Below are 8,843 nucleotides of genomic sequence, written 5' to 3'. Positions count from 1 at the left end.
ATTTTTTTGTATAGGCATTTGCACAGTATACATGATCCCAATTCTTGGTCCAAGAAGGCGGTAATTTGATAAAACTAAAAAGTAGATTGTACTGATTTAATGTCACATTGAACCATATTGCTTGCCGTAGTTTAAGAACTCGGTGGGTAATTTTATTTATTTATTATTTTACCTTTATTTAACTAGGCAAATCAGTTAAGAACAAATTCTTATTGTCAATGACTTTTCAATTTAACTTTAAAAAAATGTGTTATTATTATTTCTCGCTGATATGAAAGATAAGGTCTTTATGCTTCCAAAACCGTACCACAAGTGATGCGTGTTAATGTTCAGACCGAGTGTCGGGGCTTAACATTAACAACATCGCACAATGACTTATTTGTAATGTAATGGAACTGAGAGTCATGATCCAGGGCTAGCCTTTACCGTGATACCTGCAATGGAAAATTAAATAAAAGTATATTGGTCGTATACACAGTTTGGCAGATGTTATAGCGGGTGCAGTGAAATGCTTGAGTTACTAGCTCCTTACAATGCAGTAAAATTTCAAACAAGAAATGTCAGAAAGAATACAAATAACACTAACAGTAATCCAAATTGCAAGCTATGCAAATGATACAGTATGTACAGCAGTAGATATATTAGCTATGTCAAGAATCCAGTATGTAAATACACGGTGTGTACAAACAGTGTAACAGAAAATGCAATGTACAGTAGATATAAACCCAGCAAAAAAAAGAAACGTCCCTTTTTCAGGACCCTGTCTTTCAAAGATAATTTGTAAAAATCCAAATAACTTCACAGATCTTCATTGATTGTAAAGGGTTTAAACACTTCCCATGCTTGTTCAATGAACCATAAACAATTAATGAGCATGCACCTGTGGACGGTCGTTAACACACTAACAGCTTACAGACGGTAGACAATTAAGGTCACAGTTATGAAAACTTAGGACACTAAAGAGGCCTTTCTACTTACTCTGAAAAAAAAAAAGATGCCCAGGGTCCCTGCTCATCTATGTGAACGTGCCTTAGGCATGCTGCAAGGAGGCATGAGGACTGCAGATGTGGCCAGGGCAATAAATTGCAATGTCCGTACTGGGAGACGCCTAAGACAGCGCTACAGGGAGACAGGACAGACAGCTGATCGTCCTCGCAGTGGCAGACCATGTGTAACAACTAGAGGTCGACCGATTAATCGGCATGGCTGATTAATTAGGGTCGATTTCAAGTTTTCATAGCAATCGGTCATCTGAATTTTTGGACACCGATTATGGCTGATTACATTGTACTCCACAAGGAGAATGCGTGGCAGGCTGACCACCTGTCAAGCGAGTGCAGCAAGGAGCCAAGGTAAGTTGCTAGCTAGCATTAAACTTATCTTATAAAAAACAACCAATCTTAACATAATCACTAGTTTAACTACAAATGGTTGATGATATTACTAGTTTAACTAACTTGTCCTGCGTTGCAAATAATCAATGCGGTGCCTGTTAATTTATCATCGAATCACAGCCTACTTCGCCAAACGGTGATGATTTAGCAGGCACATTCGCAAAAAAAGGACTGTTGCACCAATGTACCTAACCATAAACATCAAATCCTTTCTTAAAATCAATACACAACTATATATTTTTAAACCTGCATATTTAGTTAAAATAAATTTGTGTTATCAGGCAATTTTAACTAGGGAAATTGTGTCACTTCCCTTTTGTTTAGTGCAAGCAAAGTATGGGTATATGCAGAAGTTTGGGCTGCCTGGCTCATTGCGAACTGTGTGAAGACCATTTCTTCCTAACAAAGACCGTAAATAATTTGCCATAATTATGACAATACATTGAAGGTTGTGCAATGTACAGCAATATTTAGACTTATGGATGCCACTCGTTAGATAAAATACGGAACGGTTCCGTATTTCACTGAAAGAATAAACGTTTTGTTTTTGAAATGATAGTTTCCGGATTTTACCATATTATGTCCTTAGGCTCGTATTTCTGTGTGTTTATTATATTATAATTAAGTCTATGATTTGATAGAGCAGTCTGACTGAGCGGTGGTTGGCAGCAGCAGGCTCGTAAGCATTCATTCAACAGCACTTTCCTGCATTTGCCAGCAGCTCTTCGCAATGCTTGAAGCACAGTGGTGTTTATGACTTTAAGCCTATCAACTCCCGAGATTAGGCTGGCAATACTATAGTGCCTATAAGGACATCCAATAATCAAAGGTATATGAAATACAAAATGGTATAGAGAGAAATAGTCCTATAATTCCTATAATAACTACAACCTAAAACTTCTAAACCGGGAATATTGAAGACTCATGTTAAAAGGAACCACCAGCTTTCATATGTTCTCATGTTCTGAGCAAGGAACTTAAACGTTAGCTTTTTTACATGGCACGTATTGCACTTTTACTTTCTTCTCCAACAGTGTTTTTGCATTATGTTCAATTTGGTTTAAATGTTTCATTATTTATTTGAGTCTAAATTGATTTATATTTATGTATTATATTAAGTTAAAATAAGTGTTCATTCAGTATTGTTGCAATTGTCATTATTACAAATATATATATATTAAAAAATCGTCTGATTAATCGGTATTGGCTTTTTTTGGTCCTCCAATAATCAGTATTGGCGTTGAAAAATCATAATCGGTCGACCTCTAGTAACAACACCTGCACAGGATCGGTACATCCGAACATCACACCTGCGGGCAAGGTACAGGATGGCAACAACAACTGCCCGAGTTACACCAGGAATGCACAATCCGCCCAGCAACGCACAATCCCTCCATCAGTGCTCAGACTGTCTGCAATAGGCTGAGAGAGGCTGGACTGAGGGCTTGTAGGCCTGTTGTATGGCAGGTCCTCACCAGACATGGACACAAACCCACCGCCACTGGACCAGCCAGGACTGGCAAAAAAGTGCTCTTCACTGATGAGTCATGGCTTTGCCTCACCAGGCGTGATGGTCGGATTTGTGTTTATCGTCGAAGGAATGAGCGTTACACAATGCCTGTATTCTGGAGCAGTATCGATTTGGAGGTGGAGGGTCCGTCATGGTCTGGGCGGTGTGTCACAGCATCATCGGACTGAACTTATTGTCATTGCAGGCAATCTCAATGCTGTGCGTTACAGGGAAGACATCCTCCTCCCTCATGTGGTACCCTTCTTGCAGGCTCATCCTGACATGACCCTCCAGCATGACAATGCCACCAGTCATAGTGCTCATTCTGTGTGTGACTTCCTGCAAGACAGGAATGTCAGTGTTCTGCCATGGCCAGTGAATATCCCGGCTCTCAATCCCATTGAGCACGTTTGGGACCTGTTGGATCGGAGGGTGAGGGCTAGGGCCATTCTCCGCAGAAATGTCCGGGAACTTGCAAGTGCCTTGATGGAAATGTGGGGTAACATCTCACATCTCAAGAACTAGCAAATCTGGTGCAGTCCATGAGGAGGAGATGCACTGCAGTACTTAATGCAGCTGGTGGCCACACCAGATACTGACTGTTACTTTTGATTTTGACCCCACCTTTGTTCAGGGACACTTTATTCCATTTCTGTTAGTCACATGTCTTTGGAACTTGTTCAGTTTATGTCTCAGTTGTTGAATCTAATGTTCATACAAATACAGTGCCTTGCGAAAGTATTCGGCCCCCTTGAACTTTGCGACCTTTTGCCACATTTCAGGCTTCAAACATAAAGATATAAAACTGTATTTTTTTGTGAAGAATCAACAACAAGTGGGACACAATCATGAAGTGGAACGACATTTATTGGATATTTCAAACCTTTTTAACAAATCAAAACCTGAAAAATTGGGCGTGCAAAATTATTCAGCCCCTTTACTTTCAGTGCAGCAAACTCTCTCCAGAAGTTCAGTGAGGATCTCTGAATGATCCAATGTTGACCTAAATGACTAATGATGATAAATACAATCCACCTGTGTGTAATCAAGTCTCCGTATAAATGCACCTGCACTGTGATAGTCTCAGAGGTCCGTTAAAAGCGCAAAGAGCATCATGAAGAACAAGGAACACACCAGGCAGGTCCGAGATACTGTTGTGAAGAAGTTTAAAGCCGGATTTGGATACAAAAATATTTCCCAAGCTTTAAACATCCCAAGGAGCACTGTGCAAGCGATAATATTGAAATGGAAGAAGTATCAGACCACTGCAAATCTACCAAGACCTGGCCGTCCCTCTAAACTTTCAGCTCATACAAGGAGAAGACTGATCAGAGATGCAGCCAAGAGGCCCATGATCACTCTGGATGAACTGCAGAGATCTACAGCTGAGGTGGGAGACTCTGTCCATAGGACAACAATCAGTCGTATATTGCACAAATCTGGCCTTTATGGAAAAGTGGCAAGAAGAAAGTCATTTCTTAAAGATATCCATAAAAAGTGTTGTTTAAAGTTTGCCACAAGCCACCTGGGAGACACACCAAACATGTGGAAGAAGGTGCTCTGGTCAGATGAAACCAAAATTGAACTTTTTGGCAACAATGCAAAACGTTATGTTTGGCGTAAAAGCAACACAGCTGAACACACCATCCCCACTGTCAAACATGGTGGTGGCAGCATCATGGTTTGGGCCTGCTTTTCTTCAGCAGGGACAGGGAAGATGGTTAAACTTGATGGGGAGATGGATGGAGCCAAATACAGGACCATTCTGGAAGAAAACCTGATGGAGTCTGCAAAAGACCTGAGACTGGGAAGGAGATTTGTCTTCCAACAAGACAATGATCCAAAACATAAAGCAAAATCTACAATGGAATGGTTCAAAAATAAACATATCCAGGTGTTAGAATGGCCAAGTCAAAGTCCAGACCTGAATCCAATCGAGAATCTGTGGAAAGAACTGAAAACTGCTGTTCACAAATGCTCTCCATCCAACCTCACTGAGCTCGAGCTGTTTTGCAAGGAGGAATGGGAAAACATTTCAGTCTCTCGATGTGCAAAACTGATAGAGACATACCCCAAGCGATTTACAGCTGTAATCTCAGCAAAAGGTGGCGCTACAAAGTATTAACTTAAGGGGGCTGAATAATTTTGCACGCCCAATTTTTCAGTTTTTGATTTGTTAAAAAAGTTTGAAATATCCAATAAATGTCGTTCCACTTCATGATTGTGTCCCACTTGTTGTTGATTCTTCACAAAAAAATACAGTTTTATGTATTTATGTTTGAAGCCGGAAATGTGGCAAAAGGTCGCAAAGTTCAAGGGGGCCGAATACTTTCGCAAGGCACTGTATATACATGTTGTGTTTGCTGAAAAGAAACGCAGTTGACACTGACAGGACTTTTATTTTTTTACTGAGTTTATTAGAATGAGCTATGCCGAGAATTCAGTATATAAATACAGTGTGAAAAAAAGTATAAAAGAAATGGAAAGTGTCCAGTGTTTAATGTCTCTGTATACATGGGACAGCAGTGTTGGCTGTGTGCGTGAGTATGTTTGTATGTTGTGAGTATGGGCATATGTGTTTATGTGAGTGCAGGAGTCTGCATGTGTATGAGGTGTGTATGAACTTGTGTGTGTCTGGGAGTTTGTGTGCAAGAAAGTATCTAAGGTGCAGGACAGTACCGGGCAGGTGATGGCTGTTCAACAATCTAATGGCCTGGGCCAAGTTTTTTAAAAGTTATCTATCTGTATTTCGTCTATCAGATAGGGTTAACGCATATAAATAGAATCAATAGAATGGACAAATCATTGAATTGAATGGGGACGCCCATTCTATTCATTGTATTTCTATGCATTTAATCCTATCCGATAGCCAAAATAATTCATCCGGATAGATAACTTTTGAAAAACTGGGCCCTGGTAATATCAAATCAAATGTTATTTGTCACATACACATGGTTAGCAGATGTTAATGCGCGTGAAGCAAAATGCTTGTGCTTCTAGTTCCGACCATTCAGTTATATCTAACAAGTAATCTAACCTAACAATTTCACAACAACTACCTTATGCACGCACACAAGTGTAAAGGAATGAATAAGAATATGTACATAAAAATATATGAATGAGTGATGGCCGAACGGCATAAGCAAGATGCAGTAGGTGGTATAGAGTACAGTATATACATATGAGATGAGTAATGTAGGGTATGTAAACATTATATAAAGTGGCATTGTTTACAGTGGCTAGTGATACCTTTATTACATACATTTTTTCATTATTAAAGTGGCTAGAGTTGAGTCAGTATGTTGGCAGCAGCCACTCAATGTTAGTGATGGCTGTTTAACAGTCTGATGGCCTTGAGATAAAAGCTGTTTTTCAGTCTCTCGATCCCTGCTTTGGTGCACCTATACTGACCTTGCCTTCTGGATGACAGCGGGGTGAACAGGCAGTGGCTCAGGTGGTTGTTGTCCTTGATGATCTTTTTGGCCTTCCTGTGACATCGGGTGGTGTAGGTGTCCTGAAGGGCAGGTAGTTTGCCCCCGGTGATGCGTTGTGCAGACCTCACTACCCTCTGGAGAGCCTTACAGTTGTGGACAGAGCAGTTGCCATACCAGGCAGTGATACAGCCCGACAGGATGCTCTCGATTGTGCATCTGTAAAAGTTTGTGAGTGTTTTTGGTGACAAGCCAAATTTCTTCGGCCTCCTGAGGTTGATGAGGCGCTACTGCGCCTTCTTCACCACGCTGTCTGTGTGGGTGGACCATTTCAGTTTGTCCGTGATGTGTACGCCGAAGAACTTAAAACTTTCCACCCTCTCCACTTCTGTCCCGTCGATGTGGATAGGGGGCTGCTCCCTCTGCTGTTTCCTGAAGTCCACGATCATCTCCTTAATTTTGTTTACATGGAGTGTGGGGTTATTTTCCTGACACCACACTCCGAGGGCCCTCACCTCCTCCCTGTAGGTCGTCTCGTCGTTGTTGGTAATCAAGCCTACCACTGTAGTGTCGTCTGCAAACTTTAAAAAAAAAAATAATAATGTTTTTTAACATTTTTTACCCCTTTTTCTCCCCAATTTCGTGGTATCCAATTGTTGTAGTAGCTACTATCTTGTCTCATCGCTACAACTCCCGTACGGGCTCGGGAGAGACGAAGGTTGAATGTCATGCGTCCTCCGATACACAACCAAACCAGCCGCACTGCTTCTTAACACAGCGCGCATCCAACCCGGAAGCCAGCCGCACCAATGTGTCGGAGGCTACACCGTGCACCTGGCAACCTTGGCAACCTTGGTTAGCGCGCACTGCGCCCGGCCCGCCACAGGAGTCGCTGGTGCGCGATGAGACAAGGACATCCCTACCGACCAAGCCCTCCCTAACCCGGACGACGCTAGGCCAATTGTGCGTCGCCCCGACCTCCCGGTCGCGGCCGGTTACGACAGAGCCTGGGCGCGAACCCAGGGACTCTGATGGCACAGCTGGCGCTGCAGTACAGCGCCCTTAACCACTGCGCCACCCGGGAGGCTCGTCTGCAAACTTGATGATTGAATTGGAGGCATGCATGGCCATGCAGTCGTGGGTGAACAGAGAGTACAGGAGAGGGCTGAGAACGTACCCTTGTGGGGCCCCAGTGTTGAGTATCAGCGGGGTGGAGATGTTGTTATCTACCCTCAGGGTGTTAAATGCTGAGCTGTAGTCGATGAAACAGCATTCTTACATAGGTATTCCTCTTGTCCAGATGGGTTAGAGCAGTGTGATTGCGATTGCGTCGTCTGTGGACCTATTGGAGCGGTAAGCAAATTGGAGTGGGTCTAGGGTGTCAGGTAGGGTGGAGGCGATATGGTCCTTGACTAGTCTCTCAAAGCACTTCATGATGACGGAAGTGAGTGCTAAGGGGCGGTAGTCATTTAGCTCAGTTACCTTAGCTTTCTTGGGAACAGGAACAACGGTGGCCCTCTTGAAGCACGTGGGAACAGCAGACTGGGATAAGGATTGATTGTATATGTCCTTAAACACACAGCTGGTCTGCGCATGCTCTGAGGACAGGGCCGGGGACGCCGTCTGGGCCTGCAGCCTTGCGAGGGTTAACACGTTTAAATGTTTTACTCACGTTGGCTGCAGTGAAGGAGAGCCCACAGCTTTTGGTAGCAGGCCGTGTCAGTGGCACTGTATTGTCCTCAAAGCGAGCAAAGAAGTTGTTTAGTCTGTCTGGGAGCAAGACATCGGGTTCCGCGACAGGGCTTGTTTTTCTTTTGAATTGTGACTCTACATTGTCCCTATACTGACACTTAGCTTGTTTGATTAGCTTGCGGCGGGAATAGCTACACTGTTTGTATTTGGTCATGTTTCCGGTCACCTTGCCTTGATTAAAAGCAGTGGTTCGCTCTTTAAATGTTTTTGCGAATGCTGCCATCAATCCCCGGTTTCTGGTTGGGGAATGTTTTAATAGACGCTGTGGGTACAACATCACCGATGCACTTGCTAATAAACTCGCTCACCGAATCAGCATATTCATCAATGTTGTTGTTCAACGCTATGTGGAACATATCCCAGTCCACGTGATCGAAGCAATCTTGAAACGTGGAATCCGATTGGTCGTACCAGCGTTGACCAGACCTGAGTGTGGGTGCTTCCTGTTTTAGTCTCTGTCTATAGGCTGGGAGCAACAAAATGGAGTCGTGGTCAGCTTTTCCGGAAGGAGGGCGGGGGAGGGCCTTATATGCGTCACTGTTTCTCAGTCTCTCTGTCCAGGATCTGATGCACCTGTACCGTCTGTCTGCTAGATGGTAGCCCAGTGAACAGACTGTGGCCTGGGTGGCTGAAGTCCCTAACGTGGGCAGGCAGGGAGCCCCCGATGGTGCGTAGGGTTGATGGCACTGCCCTCCGAAAGAGCCAGGCAGTGATTCAATCTGACAGAATGCCCTCAATGGTGCATCTGTAGAAGTT

This window comes from Oncorhynchus clarkii, chromosome 1 (assembly GCF_045791955.1).
Source record: "Oncorhynchus clarkii lewisi isolate Uvic-CL-2024 chromosome 1, UVic_Ocla_1.0, whole genome shotgun sequence".
NCBI classification, from domain to species: domain Eukaryota; kingdom Metazoa; phylum Chordata; class Actinopteri; order Salmoniformes; family Salmonidae; genus Oncorhynchus; species Oncorhynchus clarkii.
This window is presented reverse-complemented; position numbering follows the sequence as displayed.